Source organism: Chiloscyllium plagiosum, chromosome 9 (genome assembly GCF_004010195.1).
Source record: "Chiloscyllium plagiosum isolate BGI_BamShark_2017 chromosome 9, ASM401019v2, whole genome shotgun sequence".
Lineage (NCBI taxonomy): Eukaryota > Metazoa > Chordata > Chondrichthyes > Orectolobiformes > Hemiscylliidae > Chiloscyllium > Chiloscyllium plagiosum.
The window spans coordinates 92851808-92876196 of NC_057718.1; the positions used below are offsets into that span (position 1 = coordinate 92851808).

Sequence of the window (24389 nt, forward strand, 5' to 3'; positions counted from 1 at the left end):
ACCAGGGCCGTCTCCCCAATATTCAAATTTGTGCCAACTTTTGCACGTAAGTAATCAGCTATCCATTCCCTGCTGGCATACCTTTGTTGCTGGCCATTCTGGAGGAGCTGAAAAGTTACAGGGGCAATAAGTTCCTGCGGGACACTGTTGACAGTCAACAACATGCAACTCAATACTAATAAAATGCAATAACATCAGCATCTGTTGTCACAGCAACATTAAGGGGACCATTCCCTGCACGCACAAACACAGTTAGTGGTATCATAATGACAGCTTGCCTGGTTCAATTATGGAATTTATTCTCTAATTCTTTAAAGATAAAATAGAAAATACATTTGGGAGTAGTAAAAGAAACATGGAATTATATTTAAAAATAAATGAAAAAATGGGAAAGTGATTTAAAAATCAATAATGAACAAATCTGAGATTGACCTTGTAGCTGTCTACTGGCAAAAAAGGATCCGGATCTCAACTCCATCTCAGATTTTCAATTTTGAAACCTTTGAATGAGTTGATAGATAGCACTGCTGCCTCACAGTGCTAGTACCCTGGGTTCAATTCTAGCCTTGGGTGACTGTCTGTGTGGAGTTTGCATATTCTCCCAGTGGCTGCGTGTGTTTCCTTCGGGTTCTCCAGTTTCTTCCCACAGTCCAAAGATGTTTAGGTTAGGTGGATTGGCCATGTTTAATGCAAGGTTACGGGGAGAGGGTCAGATTGGGTGGGATGCTCTTCGGAGGGTCAGGGCAGATTCAATGGGCCAAATTGCTTTCTTGTGTACTGTAGGGATTCTATGATTCTAATTTTAAAAAATGATTTGACTACATTTTTTGAAGAAAAATCTCTCTTTTGCTCAAACCTGGGGTTATGAGCCACATTATGCACCAACTGAGCTAGTGGGCTTTGAAGGAATTCTCCTTACATTGCCTGTCCAACTTGTTAACTCAATTTATACAGCTTTGCACACTCTATGGTGGTCATACAAATGAACTATTTGCCATTAGATGCCTTTATAGCAGGTTGGTGCTTGTAAAGTGGTGAAAGGTAATCTTTCATTCTTGCCCACATTTGGATGGTCCATGAATTGTAAATTTCCAAATAACTCATTTCGACTATTATAGTTTTTTTTTACGTGTTTAAAAACAGCCAGCAGCAAAACATCAGTCTTAAACTAGAGAAAGTTTAGTTTATTGCAACACTTTTGCTGAAAGTTACATAAGTAAAATGTGACGTATTTGTTGAGCAAAGTCTATTATCATCGCAGGCCTGTTGAGATCTTCAGGATCCTCTCTGTTTGAGGTGAAGAGGTAAAATAGCTGAAATCAGAATTCAGCAGCCACAACGGCTTGTCCAGTGGTTGGAGGTTGCTTCTAGCTGGGCAGAGGTGGACTGAGAAAAACAAGTTCTGGAAGAGAGTGAAGACCCCATTATTTCACTTTTTCAGTAATGCAGATTGTGGCCAGCCTGGTTTAGTAAAGCAGTTGTTAGCCATCTGCCTTTCTTTCTGTCTGTCTGTCTGTCTCTATCTGATGGTCTCTCTCAGAGGTTTTCCTGAGTTCTATTTAAGCTGGTGTCTCACAGCCTGTCATATGCAGATCAGAAACTTTAAATGGCTGCTATGAAAACTTTGATGAATTATTGTTCCGCAAAGCAAAGGTTTCATTTATGGGATGTGGACTTTATTGCCTGGACCAGCATTTATTGCCCATCCCTACTTACCATTGAGAAAGTGGTGATGAGCAGTCTTTTTGAATCGTTGTAGCTCATTGGTGTAGGTATACCCACAATGCTATCCAAGAAGGAATTCCAAGATTTTGACCCAGCAATACTGAAATAATGGCTAATATATTTCCACAACAGGATGGTGAGTGACTTGGAGGGGAACTTGCAGACATTGATGTTCCCATGTATTTGCTGCCCTTGTCCTTATTGATGACAATGGTGAATGGCTATCTGAGGGGCCTTGGTGAATTTCTTCAATGCATCCTGTAGTTGGTTTGTACTACTGTTACAGAATGTCAGTGGTGGGGGGACTGAAAGTTCATAGAAGTGATGTTAACCAAGCTGGCTGCTTTGTTCTGGATGATGTCTAGCTTCTTGAGTGTTGTTAGAGCTGCACCTGTTCAGGCAAGTAGAGAACAGGCCTTTATGCTCCTGACTTGTGCATTGTGGATGGTGTGTGGGCTTTGGGAAGTTAGGGATGAGTTACTCACTGCAGGATTGCTAGCCTCTGACTTATTCTGTTGTCATAGCATTTATATGGCTGGTCCAGTTCAGTTTCTGCTCAGTGGTAATGCCCAGGATGATTTTACATGACGTTCAGCATGTTAATGCCATTGAATGTCAAGGGGTGAGGGTTAAATTCTTTCTTCTCGCGGATGGTTTTTGTTTGTCTCTTGTGTGTTACTAGAGTTACTTGCCACTTGTACCCTACATATTGTCCAGGTCTTGCTATATTTGGACATGGACTGTTTCAGTATCTAAGGAGTCATGAATGGTGTTGAACATTGTGTAATTGTCAGCAAACATCCTCATTTCTGACCCTATGGCAGAGAGAAGGTCATTGACGAAGCAGCTGAAAATGGTTGGTCCCCAGACACTTCCATGAGAAATATGGGGTTCTTATGGTGCAATGGTAATGTCCTCACTTCTGAGCTGGATGGCTTGGGTTCAAGTACAACCTGCTCAAGAGATGTGCAATAACATCTCTGGGCAGGTTGATTAAAAGCATCTTTCTACTCTGAAGAAACTCCTGCCGACATGTTCTGGATTTCTAATGACTGACTTCCAATAAATACAAACGTCTTCTTTTGTGATTTGGAGATGCTGGTGTTGGACTTTGTACTTTTGGAGCGCTGCTTGACAACCACCTGATGAAGGAGCAGTGCTCCAAAAGGTAGTGCTTCCAAATAAACCTGTTGGACTATAACCTGGAGTTGTGTGATTTTTAATCTTCTTTTGTGACATACAGCAGAGAGTGTTCCAATTGACTCTAATTTTACTCGGGTTCATATCTTTAAATAAAGACTCAACTACTGTCTTAGCAATCCTTGTTGGTTGATTAGTACATTAAGATAAACAAAAGAACACAACATGGTGGCAGCGGTGTTTTTGAAGAGTCACTGTGAAATGTATAAGCCTCAACATTTTCATGTACAACAGAAGAACTGATGTGGAAGTGACTCACAATATTGAACTGTGTAAGTGATTCTGCAACACTGTAAGTATCCCACACATAGTCCTTACATCCTTGGATATCATACCTTGCTCCATTAAGCAGGTAGTGTCTCCCTGTAGGATTGCTGACCTGGGAAATCATGAGTCTATCTGCTGTGGAGATTTGTGTAGGAATAGCCACCAGATAGCTGATTCCTTGTGTGTAGAATTTGGTATTGTTCCAAAGACATGAGGCTCCACTCTTGTGGCAGGGCACCTTTTCAGGAGTTTGGGGGTGGGATGGGAAAGGGACAGTGAGAATTAAGCACCTGAGATTGGAATAAGAAATGAGGCGACCCAGTAACTGCATGTAAAAGCTTGTAGAAGACCTTTTTGTTTTCATTGTTAAATTTACCATTGAAGTTCACAATAATTTTTGAGTTAAGATTGGTGGAGTGTTTAGAAAACTCAGGAAGGCAGCAACAACACCACCATTGCAACAAACTGTTGCTGGTTAAGATACTGCAAGTCAGGAACTCACAGGAAATCAGGCTCTGAAGAACTGAGAATGTTGAACATTTGAAGCTTTTACAGAATATACTACTGATTCTGCAAAAAAAGCCACAGATTGACAATTACATTTCTAATACTTAATGGGACAGCAGCAGGCCTACTGTTTGAGTTCACTCTGTTCACACAACAGAGCCTATTTTCTGGACCTGTATTGTTTTGAACTGGATAAACAAGTCACCAGGGTTAAAATTGTTCCAGGCAGTTAAGAACTTCACAGCCTGAACACTTCAGGTTTGTCAGATAATCACCTTAGAATTTTCTTCCTGGTGGTGGAAATTGAATAAAGATTTGTGCCCCTTGTGTCTTTCACTGTGTCTCACACCTGCACACACACAACATGGGTGCTGGGGAAAAAAAATAAAAAAATGAGAAAAAACATAACCTTAGAATCATAGAATCCCTACAGTGTGAAAGCAGGCCACTTGGCCCATCAAGTCCACACTGGCTCTCCGAAGAGCACAATCCCCTCACCCTATCCCTATAACCCTGCATTTCCAGTTGCTAATCCACCTAGCCTGCACATCCCTGGACACAATGGGCAATTTCCCATGGCTTGCACATCTTTGGACTGTGTGCAGAAACTGGAGCACCCAGAGGAAACCCACACTGCCACAGGGTGAATGTGCAAACTCCACACAGATAGTCGCCTGAGGGTGGAATAGGATCAAGGGTCCTGATCTCGTGAGGCAGCAGTGCTAACCACTGAGCCACCATGTTGCCCCTTAAAAACCCAAAAAAATGTAGTCAACACTCAAAGATCAAGCAATGTCTGAATGACTCCATCTTTTGATTCATGTCCTTTAAACAACAAGTGATGAGGGCCAATGACCACTTTATTAACTGGTTCAGAGGCAAGGGATCTGATGGCAATTTCACAGTAGAGTTCACTAACACAATAATTGAGCATGTGATAGCAATTGCTTTCATTGAAGCGTTCCAAAGAGTTCTTGGATGAATCCAAAGATTACATTGCTACATAATGAACCACAGACAGAAAGTAATACTGCTGTAGACAGCCTAGAGATTATGCATAATTTGTCCATCATTGGCACTAAGGCCAATGTTGGCAAGTATGACAAACAGCAGCCTCACATTTGCCATCAAGGATTTGGCTGGCTTTCAATAATACCTGCAAGGCATGTGGCATCAGAAGATGCTTAAAACTCCAACACAAAATCCAAAGGCCAGAACTAGTGGTTTGGAATCATGAGAAGTCACAAGTAAAGGCCAGGGAGATACAGCATTCTAACCAACCAAGAGAGTGTACCAAACATTCTCAAAAGATGATCCACAAGATAACCGTCACTTAGGACTGAGGTGAGGAGAAACTTATTCACCTACAGAGTGTGTGCCTGTGGAATTTACTGCCACCGAAAGTGGTAGAGGCCAAAACATTGAATGTTTTCAAGAAGGAGATAGATATAGTACTTAGGGCTAAAGAGATCCAAGTGTATGGGGAGAAAGTGGGAACAGAGCATTGAACTGGATGGTCAGTCATGATCATGTTGAATGGTGAAAGCAAGCTTGAAGGCCTGAACGGTCTACTCCTGCTCCTATTTTCCATGATGTGTGATCAGATGATGAGGATGACCAGCCTACCTAAAAGCAAAGTGAGCAAATATAGATTATGGTGAACATCAAAGAATACATCCACACAGTGGTACCATCAGAAGTCTTTGCCATTAGCTGAACCATCTACCCAGATGCAGGGGTAGGATAACTTATATGCAACTGGATACTGGGGCAGTTGCAAACATTATTCCATTTTGCAGGCTGTTATGAATATGTTCATAAAAGTGGTGGGTAATGGCTCAACCAACTATGACTAGATTTACTGTGTACAATGGCTAGGAAGTTCTGTCCTGGTTTCCATTACACTTGGGTGTTACCACAACAAACAGCTATGCTGTTCTATTTTATATTGTTGACACAGTGGGTCCAGTGATTGCAGTTCACCTCTGAGACTGGTGTGCAATGACCTGCTCTTGGTCAGTACACATGGTATTAAAAAGACAAAGCTGAGGATCAGAGATCACACAGGCCATCATTACTTGAAGAATTGAACTCTTGCCTTAAACTCAGTATGCTTTGCCCAGAGCTGTAACTCTGTGAAGTGAATTTGGATTGTGCAGTCTGTCACCCTATATTGTATGACTATGTGTGTGCGTGTCTCAGAAAGAGGAAAGACGACTCATTACATAACAGTTCTAACTTTTGTTTTGTGTGACTGGTGTCAAAACAACACCTTAAACCCCTTACTCATCGGTTTCCCAATACTAGTGTCAGACAGAGTCAAGCAATCACAAATAAGTGAAAATTCCTGTGAGTTTGAAAGGATTGTAGTGATGGATTTTCCAAGTACATCCACACAGGAGACAGTGGAGATGGTTAGGAATGCCAAAGGAAGAACTCATGAAAGTCATGGACCATGGGTTTGCGGCTCATATCTTGTTTCTAATGAATGAACAGAGATTGTAATTTCAAAGGTAAGTACTCAGAATAATAATCTCTGTGCACCTGAGTGCATGGACTCACTGGCAAAGACTCTCTCGAACATCAGTGGTACAATGGAGGATTTCACGTCCTTTGATGTAAATTGTAGCTCATGGCGCCCTTGCCCTGCTGATAATCACTAGGATCGCCTCAATCACTGTTTTATATGAGCCATATCTCCCTCCTCTTCCTTGTATCAGGAGTTACAGACATCACTCATTCTATTTCTCAGGAATGTGTATACAAAGAAATTGACAAAACCTGGACAACAACAATCTTGAAGATTGCCAGAAAGCAAGACATGTTGCTGAAGCTTTTCATCTTGCACTCATCAGGCCAAACACATGAATATCTCATGGCAACCAATCAGAGCAATTTATAGTATAGATAAAAAGGCTGCTGTTATTGGGTGTGGGCGTTTGCACTCCCTTTTTGATTTTCTGAAAAACCTTCTCCTCTGTTTTTGGAAAAAAAAAATAAATGGGACATTAGAGGTGGGCGCCGCAGGGAGTGGAGTGCATCATTTCTCCCTCCAACTCTATTTTGATTTAGTCCCTACCCTCCCCCTCACTGTTTTGATCACACAGCACTGTCCTTTGATGTGAAGGGCAGTGTTTGTCACTGGCCACCCGGGTGTTTTCCTGTCTTCCTGGTGGTGGGAATTGAATAAAGATTCGTGCACTTTGTGTCTTTCACTGTGTCTCACACCTGCACACACAAATAAAAAGGCTGCTGTTTGTTCTGTGGTGCTTTGGAGTCCATGGACCATGTACATATGGGGTGTGGGTGTCTGAACTTCGTTTTCAGTTTTCTTAAAGATCTTCTTCTATGTTTTGGTTGCACTTCAGCCCCACGTTCCTGATCTGTGGGCACTTGGTGCAGGTCAGAGGATCTCCTCGTGGGTCTGCTCCAGGGCCTGGTCAAGCTGGCCATTAACATGTCTAGGCAGTGGGCCATGGAAGAGGTTGATACAGCCTTTCCCTCTTCCGCGGTTATGTTTGGGACCAGGTGTCCCTGGAGATGGAATGTATACCAATACCCTGGACCTCTTTAGAGAGAGGTGGGCACCGTGGGGTGTTGTGTGCTTTATTTTCCCGTCCAATTCTATTTTGATTTAGCTCCCACCCACCCCTTCACCTTTTCCATGTAAGCATTGCTCGCTCTGGGCTTTGCTTGTCACTGGTTCATTGGCTGCACGGTGTTTTTCCTGATGGTGGAATGTTAATAAAGTTGTTTTCACTTGGTGCTTTCACTGTAAAAAATATAAAAAAAAGAAAAGGCTGCTGATTGGCTAGCAAATCAACTTTAATTGTTGTTGGCATGGGCAAAGTAATAGGATCTACTGGCTCCTCTAGGTCTGGGATAATTCATAAAAGGTGCAAGATTTCACTGTGTTCCTTTGTTTGCAGATGAAATGTCCTTGCATAATAATCTATGTCACTTCCAGCAATCTAAAATTAGCTATGCTATCAGTTTCACTGATTATCCTACATTGTCTGTTCATGTAGCTCTTTGCACATCTAGATTGTTCTGCAAATGCCTCCCAATCATGAATCAATAGATGTTTTCATTTTGCAATTTGCAAAGCGGCTGGCTGAGTATAGTCTGTCATTTGCTATCATTTTGGCAGAACGGATAGGAAGCGACAATGTAGACAAATGGTACACTTCTAAAGAGTGTGTAGAAATGGAGGATGCCATATGCACAGATCCTTGAAGGTCATAGGTATATTGAGAAAACAGTTAGCAAAGCACGTGGGGTCATCAGTCCTAGGTATTAAGTACAAAAGAAGGAAAACTTAACTGAAATTGTATAAAGTTCTACTTAGTATAAAACAAATGCACTGTTCCAGTCCTGGCTACCACACTTAAGGAAGAATGTAAAAGTTCATGAGTGCATGGGCGATTTCTCAGAATAGTTTCAGCGCTGAAGGTATTTAGCTAAAAACAAAAACTGAGAGAACTGTGGACGCTGTAAATCAGAAACAAAATCAGAAATTACTGGAAAAGCTCAGCAGGACTTTTGGAGAGAAAAATTTTGAGGAACATTATCTCTGATTTCTCAACACAGATGTAACCAGACTTGCTGAGCTTTTCCAGCAAATACTGTTTTTGTTTTCGAAGGTATTTAGCTACATGGTTAGGTTGGAGAAGCTGGGGTTGTTCACCTTGTGAGATTGAGGGGGGTATTTGATAGAAGTGCTCAAAATTGTAACAGATTTGATTAAGATACTTAAAGAAAATCTGTTCTGATTAGCAGGTGGGACTATGGAATACTGTTTTAAGATTTTGGGCAAGAGATTCACAAGGATGGTGAGGAAGGAGATTAATGATTTCAAAAAGAAATAGGTTGAACACTTGAGGGAAATAAACTTGAAGGGCTGTAGAGGAATGGAGCAAGCTGGATTGGTCCATGGAGAGCTGGCATGGACTGAACAGACCAAATGGCCTCCTTCCATATCATAACGATTCAACCAAATCGTGTGCTGCATCACTCCACCTAATGTTATCAGCAAGATGTCTGACCAATATTTGCAAGTAGATTTTATTTCATTGACAATGGCTCACACTCACGGCTTTGGAGAGTGCACTTGCCAATTATTGATAACAGGAAGGGGGACAGGACCAGGAAGTCTCGTCAATGCTGGCACAGAGTTCAACTGTCAAACTTCAATTGAAAGACAACAGGCTGGATGTGGGATGGGTGTGTGCATGCGTGCGTGCTCTGGGAGAGGCCTGTGGGCAGACCAGTAAAGGGCAATACCATTCTTTGGGAAGCCTGAAGGAAGATACATACTCTCATAGCACTGCAAAAGAACAATTTCAAAAAAATCAAACAATGTTTACTTCAGTCTGGTCACCAGGAGGTGAATGAATAATACTTGTTTGAACAAAAATGTTCAGCTCATTCCTTATGTCCAGTGCAAGTTCAAAATTGCATTGGAGTCCGATTTTACATGAGAACAATAGCTATATGTCATATTTGTAATGGTCTACAAAGGTTAAACATGACTCCTATTCTTGTTTTTGGCAGACTCTGAGTTAGATGAATCTTACCAAAAGGATCATTCTAGACATCTATAAGAATAGGATAGAAACTGAAGAATCACTATTTTGCGGGCTACTATTGGACTGTTCTCATTTGGGAAGTTTGGACCAACATCAGCCCCATTCACCATCTGTTTCGAAAACTCCCACATTGAAAACCCCAATCACAGTGACACCTACAGGGATAGTGGGTACTGCAAAAGTTTATGCAAAATTGGCAAGAATGTACTGGGAGCAAGGTAGGTTGACTTCTCTGAACATTGGAAGCTAGCCCCTCAATCTTACAGCTCTGTACATAAGAAAACAGGCACAAGGGAGCCTGGGAAGAAACCATAAGCCAAAAGACAACAGCTCCTCAGTAACAGTTTCTTCCCAATAAGAGAAAAGTGATGTCTGCTGCAGCTAAAAATCTGTTTCTTGGAACATTGTCACTAGTTTCAGAAAGAATGTAGAGAGATAAATTGTTTGGAAATGTGATGATGTTGCTCGTTTAACAAGGTTATGTTGTCCTCGGTTTTTTTCAGAGGGGTTATAAAGGCAGAGGTTCCGATATGTCTGGGTTTATCGATTTGAAGAGGCTTTTAAGTTAAAAAATAACGCTCGTACAATGAAAGGGGAGTGTTCCAGTTCTCCCAGCTCAAGTTTTCTCTGGATTGTTTTGGTGTTAGCAGGCTGTTTTGTTTGCAGCTGCATGTCAAGTTTTATCTGGGAACCCAGAGAAGCTGCTGAACTCAAAGAAACAGCTCCATGCTGATTCTCTCTCTCTCACTCTCTGACATCTCTCCTGTAAGAACCTATGTTTGCTTTGATCTTTTTTTTGCCAAGGGTTTTTTTTAATGGGGATTGGCAAGTATTTGGAACAGCATCATTAAGTTGTGATAGAGTCAATTGGGTTTTCAAATAGTTACGTTATTCTAAATTTGGTTTTCTTTTGTTGTGTGTAAATAAATTCTGTTTTGTTAAAACTGAGTGGTTGGGCCAGCTGCATCACCCCTGGAATATCCCCCAACACCTGCTTAAAACAACTAGAAAAGTTAGGGTGTGGGCTGCCTTCTTGAAATATTTTGAGGGGATCTGGCCTGGTCCATAACAGGTGCAAGAAATGAAGAGAATAACCTATTTATGAATGAACAAAAACTGAAATTGCTGGAAAAGCTTGGCAGATAACAGATAACATTTCAGGTGTAGTGACCCTTCCTTAGAAATTCATTTCCAGCATCTGCAGTTCTTTCAGTTTCTATGTATGTCAGATGCCCTTTGAAAGCTATTCTGTAGGAAGTCCTGGGAATAAACTATCCACCATACCATTAAATCATTCTTAGTATGTGGGTATTAGTATTAACCCTGGCACTTATTGCCCATTGTCTTTTCCTTTGTGAAATTGAATGGCTTGCCAATTTGGAAACTGATTAAGAATCAAACATGTTGATTTGGTGCTGGAGTCACATAGGCCACAACAGGTAAGTATGGCAAGTTCCTTTTTCTCAAAGACATTAATGAATCACTTGGGTTTTTCTGACAACAACAAACTAAAACACAACTGAACACAAGTGAAATACTGTGCACACAACTGAACACAAGTGAAATACTCTGAAATAAAAGCCAAATGTGCTGTAGGAACTCAGCATACCTGGTAGCATCATTGGTCAGAGACACAGAACTAATGATTCAAGTCCAACATGATTCTTTATTGGGCTTTTATGACTATCATGTTTCTCAACTTTATTGACAATTTCTTATTGCCGATTTTGTTTTAGTCTGATTTCAAACTCTCAAGCCTGACGTTTTGCACTTGCCAGCATAGACAAAATGGTACCTGAGGACTGAAACTGGAAGTTCTGTACCTGAACCCAGATCTTGCTCCCACCTTTTTCACTGGAGTGGAGGGATTAATGTAACGTACACATCTGAGGAAATTGCACAATTTGAAGTACAGCTGCCTTCAGCCACATCCAATGTTCGTGAAGGGATTGTTCAAAACATGACTTAAGTACTTTTGAGTCATGAGGTCTAAACCTGCTGGATTTTTTTGGGGAACTATGGCCCCCTTTTGGAGAGGTTTGGTACATGTTTGGATATGGTCATGGGTAACCTTTGTGAGAGGTGAAGTGTTGGGTAAAAGTAGGCATGACTGTCTGTAAAAAACAGATAAGCTCATTGTTTTGCTAAGGGAGTTATCAAGGGCTTGTGCAGGGAGTTTTCAAGAGTACAGCTAAACTGTCAAAGTACTTATGTTTTCTGGTTTTTAAGTATTTGATAAAGACTGTCTACAGTTTTAAACAAATCTGTGATTGCTATTTCACTCTACCTGTTGACATAAGCTTAAGTGTCAATGTTATAGCATTCTTGCTGCATGGCTGATTTCACAAGCCCCCATCATCCATGTTAGTCCAGTTTGATTGACAGTTATAAGTGCTTATACATTCTTTGAAATGGAACTGTGAATACAAATAGTTGCGTTCAAAAGGAATTCATGTCCTTATTCAAATGTCTTTGAAACGTTGTAACTGTACCTGCGTCCATCACTTCCTCTGAAAGTTTATTCTACACATGAACCACTCTCTGTACAATACAAGTTGCCCCTCATGTCTTTTTAAAATCTTTCTCTTTTCATCTCAAAAATACTGCCCCTAGTCTTGAAAAGCCCCATCCTCTGGAAAAGACACTTGCTTTTCACCTTTTCTATACCCCTCATGATTTTATAGAGCTCTATAAGGTTACGCCTCAATGTCCTGCACTCCAGTGAAAAAAATCCCTGTCTATCCAGCCTCTCCTTATAACTCAAACCCTCCATTCCTGCAACATCCTTGTAAGTCTTTTATGAACACTGTCCAGCTTAATAATATCCTTCCTGCAACAGGAAACCAAAGGATATTGCACTCTAGAAGAGGCCTCACTAATGTCCTGTACAACCTCAACATGTTGTCCCAACTCCATGTCGTCCAGTCAAAAGACTGAGCAATGAGGGTTAGCATACTAAACATCTTCTTAACCACCCCGTCTACATGTGAGACAAACTTTGAAGAATTATGAACCTGAAACCCTGGGTCTTTCTGTTCTACAACACTATCCAAGGCCCTACTTTTAATTGTAAAAGTCCTGCCCTACTTCACATTTATCCAAACTAAAATCTATCTGCCACTCCTCAGCCCATTAACCCAATTGATCAAGATCTCTTTGTAATACCTTCTTCACTGTCCACTTTAAAACCAAGTTACCACCTTCTCTAGATAATTTTGTTTACTTGGACTGGTTTACACTGATAAAACCTCTGGCTTAAAACCACACACAGTTTATAGCAATTCATGCAGGAAAATAAAGGTTCAAGCTGGACCTGTTTTAATGCTGAGTAGAAGCAGCTGTTGCAGTTTTGATTGCTTCTCCTTTGAACATCCACATCCACAAGTTGTTTGACTCTTTGACAGTCAATCACATAGTTGTTGGCAGCCAGGAGGCCTTTTTCATTGATAACTGGTCACTAGTCTATAGACAAATTGCTACTTGTTGCCTGCCGAATCTCCATTTGTACATAGTGCTTGGCTCCAGTTCATCTGTAACCAGACTTCCACCACTGCTTGAACATACAGCTGTGTAAATATCACTTACAATGTCAAGTTACTTGTGTTTAAAAACTGCAGAAATCCTTGGTTTTTAAACTAATTCTTTTCCTATTTCAATCAACAAACAAATATATAGAAAAATAAAAGATACAGTTGTTGCAATACATCTGGTGATGCTGGAATGAATCTGATGCCAATATCCATGGACATGGATGCTTTTTGCTCTCCATGAAGTATTGGTGGCTGAATTCCAAGATGGAGGTCCAGAGGTGCAGGCAGTGAGCTGGAGTCAGGTCACTGCTCTAACTTTCTGGTTGGGAAATGTCACTGCCTCGCTTTTATCCAATGAGTGGGAGAATAGGAAACTGCATAATAATGAGGTGACATTTATTAAAATTGAGATGTTATTGCATGCTAATGGACCTCTCACCACTCAGTATTGAGATCTTTATCTCGCCATTCAACACTTGATTGGAGAATGGGAAATTTTTCTCCTGCTATTCAAAAACTCTTCTCTGGTTCTCTCAGCTTTCCTAATCTCTTAGCCATGGCTCATGTTGGTCAGGGGTTGATACGGTTCTGTCCCTTCTTTTCATCATTAAAACTTTCAGGGAAGGTTATTTTCATGGTTACTTAGTAGTTTTCAGCTTCTGTCAAGGTCATTTGCAACAATGAGGTTATAAAGAGTCTGGTTCAGCCTCAGTCATTTTCCTGGGATGGAGTTGGTGAGAAAGGAATGGAGTTTGTGATGTTCATGCCTTCAGCAGTCAATGCCCTAAGCCCTGGAATTCCTTCCTTAAAACCTCTGCTTCTTTATCTCACATTCCTGCTTTAAGTCACTCCTTAAAACCTATCTGTTTAACTGAGCTTTGTGTGATCTTACCTAATGTTACCTTTTACGTCTCAGTGCAAAAACTTTGTTTGATTACACTTGGAAAGCAACTTGGGAGATTATTATATTGAAATACCATATAAGTGTAAGTTGCTGGTTTTCTTTCTGATTGAATATTTTTAGCTACTATCCTTCTTATTAATTTACAGAATTTCCTCAGGTCTAGTTTTCTGCTCCCCTTCCACTCTCTACAAATTAAATCAGTTGTTTCTTTTGATTTTAGTGCAAACCTATTTAAGCTCTGATCTCTGCATTACATACTAATTCCTGACCTTGAGAAGCAGCTACAAATTCTACACTTTATCTGTCAAGCGCTGATGAACAGCACAGCATGTCTCATTACTGACCTTTTCATTGAGTTTCTTTCGTTGAAGAGTTAGATCTTCACCTGCGTTCATTACCTTCTGAGGCAGACAGATACTCAACTGGACCAATACGAGAAAAATGAATCAACAACTGGTAAACAGAAAAAGAAAGAAAAATTACCTTGAGACTTTCATTACCCTAGGTTACCCTGCACAGCCAATAAAGTTCATTTAAAGTGAAGTCACTTGTTCTAGGTAATAGATATATAGCAAGGCTTGTTTATGGAGTCCTTGAGTTGGAGATTTGCTGTAATTTTCTTTCCCTCACTTTCACTCCCACCTTGTTCCCCCAAATTTGTATTCCAAGTTGGCTGCCATAGCTCTTCTAAGCCTAAGTGCAGTTTAAACATCATTACAAAGCTATTGTGTCTTTCTGTCTGTCCCTCAAACCCTTCAATACGGTCACACAGGTCAATCTGGCTTTGGTTCCAGCACAAAAGAAGAACATGGACAAAAAAAACATTATTACAAAAATAGGAAAACAACACAAAGTTGTAATGGATGAGGAAGGAACAAACTACATTAAACATAACAGATGGGGAGCTTTAACTATGAGGCAAAGAACAAAGGATATAAGTGAGCAAATATATCATGGATTATCTGTTTAAAGATGTCATTAAAGCTAATCTTACTTTGGTAAAAGGCATTAAATGTTCATCTGCACAATAACAACTCACTTAGTGACACAAGCAGCTTTTGGTATTAGCTTTAATCTTTTGCTAGGGCTGTAATTGGCTTAATATTCCTCGCATGTCAAGATTGCAACTTGTATTATCCTTTACGGGGAGATTGCATGCAGTCAGTGAGAAGTGGCCATATCCTTGGGAAAACAAAAGAAATTCACCACTTTAGTGAATCAAAATACTTCCAGATATACCAAAACAACAGGACAGCTGCACAGGCGATGTCAAGATTTTTTTTGCAGACAGGATGATTAATTATTGGATGCGTTGCCAGGAGGAGTGATCAATATCAGGATACTGTACTCATTTACAGAGCTGCTGGCTTATCTAATAGCAAGATTGTAGGATTGGTAGGCAGGGAAGGTGTGATCCAGTGGGCTGGAGGACCGCTTCCATCCAAACCTATGGTCTGAATTTGCCGCCTTAGGCACAACAACAATGTAATTTTATACAGCGTTTTGACAGAATAAAATAGTCGAAAATGCTTTTCTGAAGTATTCCAAAACAAAATATACACCGAGCCACATGCAAAGGTATTTTAAGGCAGATCGGTGAGTTTTAAAGAGTATCTTAAAAGAGGTAAGAGAGAAAGAGAGGCTTGGAAGAAAATCCCAAAGCACAACACCTCAGCATTTGAAACCATACTCGACGATGGAGGGATTTACATTAGGAAAGCATGAGAGGCCAGAAATAGGGGGGCAGCACGGTGGCTCACTGGTTAGCACTGCTGCTTCACAGCACCAGGATTTCAGGTGCGATTCCAGCCTTCGGTGACTGTCTGTGTGGAGTTTGCACATTCTCCCCGTGTCTGTTGGGCAGGTGAACTGGCCATGCTAAATTGCCCATAGTGTTAGGTGCATTAGTCAGAGGGGAAACGGGTCTGGGTGGGTTTCTCTTCGGAGGGTCAGTGTGGACTGGTTGGACCAAAGGGCCTGTTTCCACACTGTAGGGAAACTACTCTAATCTAGAGAAACACAAACATCTTAGTGGATTGTACTGCTGGCTAAAGTTACAGAGATTGGGCCATGGGGGTCTTAAGGTGGGTACATAACAATTCCAAGAATTGAGATATTGACAAAACTGGACTGATGTAGATCAGAGAGCACAGAAGCAGTGGGTGGACAAGACTTGGCTTTAGTTAGGGTGTGGAGAGCAGATTTTTGAATGAATTTAAGTTGATGGACAGTGCAAGTTGGGAGGCTGGTCAAACATGGACTGGAATAGTCAAGCTCACAGGTTGGTCAGGGCCATACTTAACTGCTTTTTAAAAAATTATATTTATTCATAGCCCACTAACAATTGAAAACAGCTGATAGAAGAGCTTAATACGTGAAGCTGAACATTGTCCTTTCAGCAGAAGGAGACTGAATGATTTTCTGCTCTGTGTACATGACACAGAAGCTGACATATGTGCATCGTAAATGAACAGATAGGACAAGCACCACAGAAGGAGATGTTTGTATTAGCACAGGTTCAGTTAAACATATGTCCGACAGGTCCGCCTGTAGAACTACATTTGACAGTGTTTACCTTTCACTTGTTAAGAAAGATTTTAAATCTGGGAAGAGGTGAACACTAACATTTGAGTTGTCTTGCCCCCGGCTTCGTCCTTGCACATGCTTATAAACTGTGATTAAACTAGAATGACTTTCAGAAAAAAATGCTATACTCAAGTTGGTTGTGTACTTAACAAGCAGACGCAAAACATCAATTTATGGAAAGGCAGCCTGGTGTCCCCAAGACAGAATTAGGATGGCATTTTAAAAAAGCAAAACATTTCGTGAAAATGCCATACAGTATTGTGTTAAAGTTACAAGTCATGATTTAGAGACGCCAGTGTTGGACTGTGGTGTACAAAGTTAAAAATCACACAACACCAGGTTATGGTCCAACAGGTTTATTTGGAAGCACTAGCTTTCGGAGCGCTGCTCCTTCATCAGGTGGTTGTGGGAGTAGTGCTGAAGAAGGGCTTATGCCCGAAATGTCGATTCTCCTGTTCCCTGGATGCTGCCTGACCTGCTGCGCTTTTCCAGCAACACATTTTCAGCTTAGTCTCAGCTCTGGCTCATATGGCTGATAGCACATGGCTTTTGGACTTTGTTTACTTCTGTGTCCTCTTCTGAACAGAGGTTGGACAAAATGAACATTCTCCCCTTCAGTGCTACTATATCAGATGTCTGTCTAACTTCCCCCATAAAGAATAATCACTTTGCTGAGGTGTGGGAGAGCATATCATGGTGACATCTGGTGCCTTTGAGAAGCGCAGTGATGTGTAAAAGATGAAAGACAAACAATGGCCTAGATTTTAACATGGCTGGGGTGAGTTTTGGGTGGCAAAGTCAGGGATCTGAAGGCTCTTTCTTCAACATTTGGTTGAGTAAAACATTCCGGATTCTAGTTGGACCTTCAAGCTGTGCTTGGTATCTGCATGGTGGGTTGGACTGCGAATCTGGCCACCATAGGGAACCCAAGGGAATAGACCCTGAATGTTATTAGTGGGAAGGAGAGGCTGAGACTTTATGCATTCAGCAATTGTGGAGGTTCCATTGGCTCAAAAGATTGGGGACTCTAGCAGCATGGGGTAGGCCTATGATCCCTTGCTCCTCCTGACCCACAAGGAGTTCAAAAGCAGGCCAAGTTTAAAACCCTACCTTGGCTTATTCCAACCAATTGACTCCTCTGATTTTGTATCTGCTGCTGGGAAACATTCAATGCAGAATCACTGCTGTGTGGATCTTAGCTTCTATTTCCCTTCCAAAAATAAACCTTGTCCATAAAAATACATTATAAAATAATTCAACTTGAAAATTACACAGTTTACTATAAATGGGATTAACATTTCAAATATACATTCCACATCAGGTACAACAAGGTCAAAAGGTTTCAAGGAAACTGTTAAAAGCCCAAACAGGAATAAAATTTTCTCCATGCACCGTGTTTCACACTGAGGTGCCTGTGTACAATTTCAATATTCTTGAAATTCTCAATGTCCAATCTCTGTCAGTCATACACCCCAAGGGATCTGAGACTTTCCAGCCCTTCATGCACTATGGCACCAACCTCTCCCATTGCACATCTTCAGTGGGTGTCCCCAGGCTTTACCACATGAAGTAGTCCTGTTACTGCAACAGTGGTGACATTTTTTTAAATTTCAAAATGTACGTTATTCATAAAAATTATATATGCATACATAGTCACAAATGTAATTTGACTCTGTGTAGTAATATTTCAAGGAAACAAACACACTTTGGAGTTTGAATCCATCCAAACAAAGCAAAGACATCTCTTAATGAACCAGACTATGTTGACATGCATTTGAGGCACTAGGAGGGTCCGCTAACTAAATGGACCTCCATTTTACTTCAGCAGGAAGACATCAGACAATGGTCTTTCTCCACTGTGCCTTGGCAGGAGGTGCCCCAAGCTTTGATGTTCCCCTCAGCACGTAGTCCTAGACCTTGTAATGTCCCAGTCTACAGCACTCTGCCGAGGTAACTCCTTACTCTGGGAGACCAGCAAGGTTCAGGCTGATCAAAGGGTGTCTTTCAGCACTAGTGACATTTTTCTTTTTATTTAAAAGGGATACTTTATTTATAAAAATCTTTTGTGTATGTACACATTGTCACAAATGCAGATCGAGTTTGTACAGTTGCATATCAAATAAACAAAACAAAAACATTGGACTTTGGCTCTATCCAACTCTCTTATACATACATTACCAATATTTACATATATTTGAGACACTGGGAGGGTCTGATAACTGAACGGATCCCCATTTACCTTCAGCAGAAATACCTTAGACAGTGGTCTTTCCCCACTGCACCTTGGCGCAGCTGCCCCAGGATTTAGTGCATCCCTCAACATGTAATCCTGGACCTGGGAATGTGCCAGTCTGCAACACTTGGTCAGGATCAACTCCTTGTTTTGGAAAACCAACAAGTTTCGGGCTGACCAGAAAGCATCTTTCACTGAGTTGATGGCCGTCTAGGTGAAGTTGATGTTTGTATCGGTGTGCGTCCCTGGGGAACAGACCGTAGAGCAAAGAGTCCTGCACCAAGGAGTTTCTCGGGATGAACCTCGATCAAGGGCACTGCATATCTCTCCAGGCTTCCTTTGCAAAGGCACATTCCAGAAGGAAATGTGTGACAGCCTCAACCCCCTCCCCCCTTCAACCCTGCAGCTGCTTCGAGGAAAGTATGAGGTCTGCTCCTACTTTCACCAGGAGCCATGTCCAGACCCTCAATCATTGCCAGTAATATTACAGTGACTTGAAATGAATGGATGTGTTGGAGACAGGATTTTGAATTTTAGGATTTGAACCACTTGTCAAACCCTTTCCTGCTCTTTAGGGACTTGACTGAGACATTTGCCTTGCTTAAATATGAGAAGAAATTTGAAGTGGCACTTAAATTATTATTTTTCTTGCTAATTGAGTCCATTAACCTTCAGCTCAAGATCATTGTAAAGCAGTCTTATCCAGAAAATCTGAACTTCAATCAGTACATGGAGCTGGTACCTTGACAATCAGCTAAAGATCAACTTGATTTAAAAGGAAATATCTTAGGCTTAGCTGCAATGAATACAGTCAATGTCAATTGGCAACAAGTTATTGCAGTGGTTGGGGCCTCTGGCTCCTGGATGTAAAATTCAAAAGTTGCTAGCTATTTAAAAAAAAACACAGGATGCAAAAACTACGACACCTTCACATGTCTCGTCTGAATAAAGCCCCCATTCTGAGATTGTCAAATTAACAAGGTGCATTGCTGTTAAAATTACAAATGCAGAGGTAGAGACAAAAGCTGTGATCTAATTTTAACACATTAAAGGCATAATGGTTACTAGTCACAGTATGCAACAGAAGGCATTCAGGCAAAGGCTATTGTCTGTAGTGTAGGACCATGGGTTATTGTTTTATTGTTTAATATGTTCACACATTATGGCTACCTAGCTCTTGTGGTTGCCTGGATACAACCTAATCAATGCGACAATATGTGCAGCAGGAAAACAGAGGTAAAATTGTTGACTCTTTGATAAGTACCTCTTCAATGGAAACATTTCTCATCCTATTTTAGTCATAAAACTATTTTCCTTTTTTAAGCAAATCTCTGGTTCATATGCGGTATCTGTCACACTGTGTCTAAGCTTCCAGGAGATTTTACATGCAGGACTAATTAATTCATTATGAATAGTATTCTTTTTGCAACATTACTAAGCAATATTATTCTTACCACCCTGTGTGCATGTGAGCTGCAACACTCGGATGTCTCTTTATTAAAATAAACAAAGAGATAATTAACCACAGTCTAATCTAAACATTACCAATAGGCCTGTTCAGGAAGTCATTGTTCAGTGAGTTATGTGTGTTTGTGCGTGTATGTGTGTGAGAGCAGCGTTGATAAATAGTGGGTGCTAGATGACTCATTAGACAATCCTTTAATCTTCCAATGTACTAAGTGTGTGCCCATTGTCACCATCTTTTGTGTTCTCCTTAAAGGCTAAAATCCTACTGAAACCTCACTAGAAATGTTCTTTTTGTCAGCCCTGTCTGAATGATGAATCTTTGTGTTGAATTTTTGTACATTGATCAGAAATTAATGCAAGTCATATACAGATGACTCCACTTGTGGCTCTTTAGGGGAAAGAGCAGAAGACTGGGGATTAACTGGATAGTTCTTTCAAAGAGCCAGCATGGTAATAATGGGTCAAACTGCCTTCTCTGTGCTCTCTGATTCTGTGAGTCTATTTCAGGGTTACAATGCATAGATATGAATGTGTGTGAAGTGAGGTGAATATGATTGGCAAGTTGCAGATGCATTTAGTCATATGGAAATAAGATATTGTGGCAACAGCAGAAACCTGGTTCAAAGAAGGCAAGACTGGGTATTAAATATTTCATAGATCTACAGTGATTAGGAACGAAGGGAAGAGGGACAACAGTATTGATAAAGGAGAACGTTTACAGGAGGGAAAGGATGTCCAAGATGGATCATAGAATCCTTACAGGGTGGAAACAGGCCCTACAGCCCAACAAGTCCACACCAATCCTCCGAAGTGTAACCCACCCAGACCCATTGCCCTACTGTCCTAGATTTACCTGTAAGCAATGTACTTATCCTGCACATCCCTAAACACTATGGGCAACTTAACATGGCCAATTCACCTAACCTGCACATCTTTGGATTGTGGGAGGAAACCAGAGGACCCATCTAAAGCCCACACAGACACGGGGAGAATGCGCAAACTTTACACAGACAGTCTCACAAGGCTGGTATTGAACTCGGGTCCCTGGCTCTGTGAGGCAGTAATGCTAACCACTGTGCCACCCCAAGGACTGAATTTATTTGACCAGAGCTCAGGAACAAAAATGATGCAATGACATTGCTGAATGTACTCTGCAGGCCACCAGTTGGCAGGAAGGATGTAAAGGAACAATATTGCAAGGAAATTAAAGAAATACAAGGCACATACAGTCGTTAATAAGAGGTCTTGACTTACTGGGTATCCAAATATTGACTGGGATAGTAGGATTCTTGGGAAAGTGGTTGCTGAAATGGATCAAGACAAAAAGACAAAGAGAAATCCAAACAAGAAAAATTAATGAGGGATGGTGTAGGATTGGGCAAGAATGGATCTAGCCCAGATAAAGTGGAAAGAAGGATCTGCAAGCAAAACTGTAATTAAACAATGAGTTAACTTTAAAGAACAAACAGTTCAAGTATGGTCAAGGTATATTCCCATGAAAGCATAGGATAGTGCAATTGAACAGGAAATTAGAGACACATGCAAGATAGAAACATCTAAAATTATGGATGGCTTTAATCTGCATATAGATTTGACAAAACAAATGAATAACAATCTCATTGAGGAGGAATTCCTCGAGTGTATACAGAATGGTTTTCTGGGCCATTAGATTGATGAGCCAACTAGGTCATTACCATCTTAGCCTGGGCATTGTAGGATGAGAAAAGAATAATTGATAATCTAGTTGTGTGGGTCCCATTGGGGATGAGTGATCATAATATGATAGAATTCCTCATCAAAATGGAAAGAGACGTACTTGATTCTGCACTTAGGGTCCTGAATCTAAGTAGAAGAAATGATGATGGCATGAGGCGTGAGTTGGCTATGATAAATTGGGGATGTTACTTAAAGGGGTGATGGTGGAAAGGCAATGGCAGCCATCCAAACAGTGTGTGGGTGAACTGCAACAAATGAAAACTAGGAAAAGTGACCAAACCGTGACTTAGCAGGAAACATTAGACCCAGGAAGATGCTTACAAATTGCTCAGAAATAAAGGAATGGAGCTGAGGAGTGGGAGCAGTTTCGTACTCTACAAAGGAGAACAAAGGGATTGATGAAGAACTAGAAAACAGAGGCTGAGAATAAGCTTGCAAGGAACATAAAAACTGACTGTAAAGAGATGTGAAGAGAAAAAGATTTGTGAAGACAAACATAGGTTCCTTATAGGAGAACTTGTAAAGGGGAGCAAAGAAATAGTCAATCAACAAAAAGCAAAGATTAGTTCTGTATTCACAAAGGATGACACAAATAACATACCAGAAATGTTGATAAAGACAGCATTTAATGAAATGGATGTTTTCAAGATAATTGGTGGGGATACAGTGTTAGGGAAATTGATGGTATTAAAGGCCAATAAAACCCTAGGCCCTGATAATCAGGCCCCCATTCCTGATGAAAGATTTATGCCTGAAATGTCGACTCTCCTGCTCCTCGGATGCTGCCTGACCTGCTATGCTTTTCTAGCTCAACATTTTTTGGCCCTGATAATCTACATCCCAGCATACTTAAGGAAGTGTCCCTAGAAATATTGGATGTATTGGTGGTCAGTTTTCAAGATTCTACCAACTCTGGAGCAGTTCCTTCTGATTGGAAGGTAGCTAATGCAACCCCTCTGCTTAAGAAGTGAGGCAGAGAAAGACCAGGAATTTTAGACCAGTCAGTCTGAGGTCAATCGTGGGGAAAATGCTAAAGATTATTGTAAAACATTTACTAGCTGAGTAATTGAAAAGCAGTGGCAGAATCAGACAGGGTCAGCACAGATTTACTTTGGGGAAATCATGCATAACAAATCTACTGGAATTTTTTGAGCATGTAACTAATTGAGTTGATGAAGTGGAGCCAGTGGGTGTGGTTTATTTCAACTTTTGGAAGGTTTTTTACAAAGTCCCACTACGACAGTAAAATGTTAATAATAAAATTAAAGTACTTCGGATGGGGGCTACAGCATTGAGATGGATAGAAAACTGGTTTGTAAACACGAAACATAGGGTAGAAATAAACCTTTTTCCAAAGGATAGGCAGTGACTAGTTGGGTAGTGCAGGAGTCAGTGCTAGGACCACAGCTAATCACAATATATGTTAATGATTTGGATGAAGGAACTAAAGTGGCAGATGACACAAAGCTTTGTGGGAGGCTGAACAGTGAGCAGGCTGCAGAGATTCTTCAATGTGATTTGGGCAAGCTGAAAGAATAAGCAAACACATGACAGATGCAGCATAATGTGGATAAATGTGCAGTTATCCACTTTCGTAGGAAAAACAGGAAGGCAGATTACTATCTAAATGGCTATAAATTGAGACAGTTGAATGTGCAATGAGACTTGGATGTCCTTATACACCAGTCACTGAAGGTAAGCATGCAGGTACAGCAGGTGATAAAGAAGGCAAATGGTATGTTGGCCTTTATAATGAGAAGATTCGAGTACAGGAGATGGGATGTCTTGCTTCAGTATCTGTGGATCTCACTATCTCCTCACAATTATTCAAGGCCTTGGTGAGGCCACACCTGGAACACTGTGTGCATTTTTGGCCTCCTTAACATGGAAAGGATGTTCTTCTGATAGAGAGAGTGCAGCAGAGATTAAACTGACTGACTCCTGGATGGCGTGACTGATGGGTGAGGAGAGGTTGCAGCTGTTGTGATTGTATTCACTGGAGTTCAGAAAAATGAGTGGTGGGATCTCATATAAACCTATAAAAACTTTAACAAGAGCAGAAAGAGCAGATGCAGGAAGGACGTTCCTAATGATGGTGGAGTCCAGAATAAGGGGTCACAGCCTAAGGATAAGGGGTACTCGATTTAGGTTTGAGATGAGGAGAGCAGTGAGCCTGTGGAATGGAGATTGAGAGGAAGAGTCCTCCATGGTAATTTTAGCTGGTGTGGAAAGTGAACCCAAGCTGTTGGTATCGCTCTGCCTTGCTAACCAACTGCCTAGCCAATTGAGACAAACCAAGCCTCATTTAAAAGGGGGAATAAAGGAGGCCTGGGGTCAATTAGAGTCCAAAAAGGAGGCTTACTCATGTCGGCAAGGGGAATGACTGAGGTATTAATGATACTTTGCATCTGTCTTTACCAAGGAAGAAGGAGTTCCTCAGGTTACTGTGGAAGGAGGAAATAGTTTAAGCATTTGATGGTTTTAAAATTGCTAAGGGTGAAGTATTGGACAGACTGTCTGTACTTCAATTTGATAAGGTACCAGAACTGGACACAATGCAGGAAAGAAGTGAAAGTTGAAATTGTGCTCGTACTGGTCATAATTTTCTATTCTTCCATAAACACAGGAGTGGTGCCAGAGGACTGGAGAATTACAAATGAAATTAC

At 40.9% G+C, this 24389-nt stretch overlaps 1 long non-coding RNA gene across 1 annotated transcript in view; it reads right to left on the minus strand.

The window, feature by feature from the left end:
* Positions 1-1262: 1262 nt before the first annotated feature.
* Positions 1263-24389, minus strand: part of LOC122553065 — a 41784-nt gene continuing 18657 nt past the window's right edge. The window contains exons 2-3 of the long non-coding RNA XR_006312609.1: positions 14066-14174; positions 1263-1402 (exon numbers count right to left, since the gene is read on the minus strand). This is a non-coding gene — a long non-coding RNA (uncharacterized LOC122553065). The remainder of the gene's footprint in view (positions 1403-14065; positions 14175-24389) is intronic.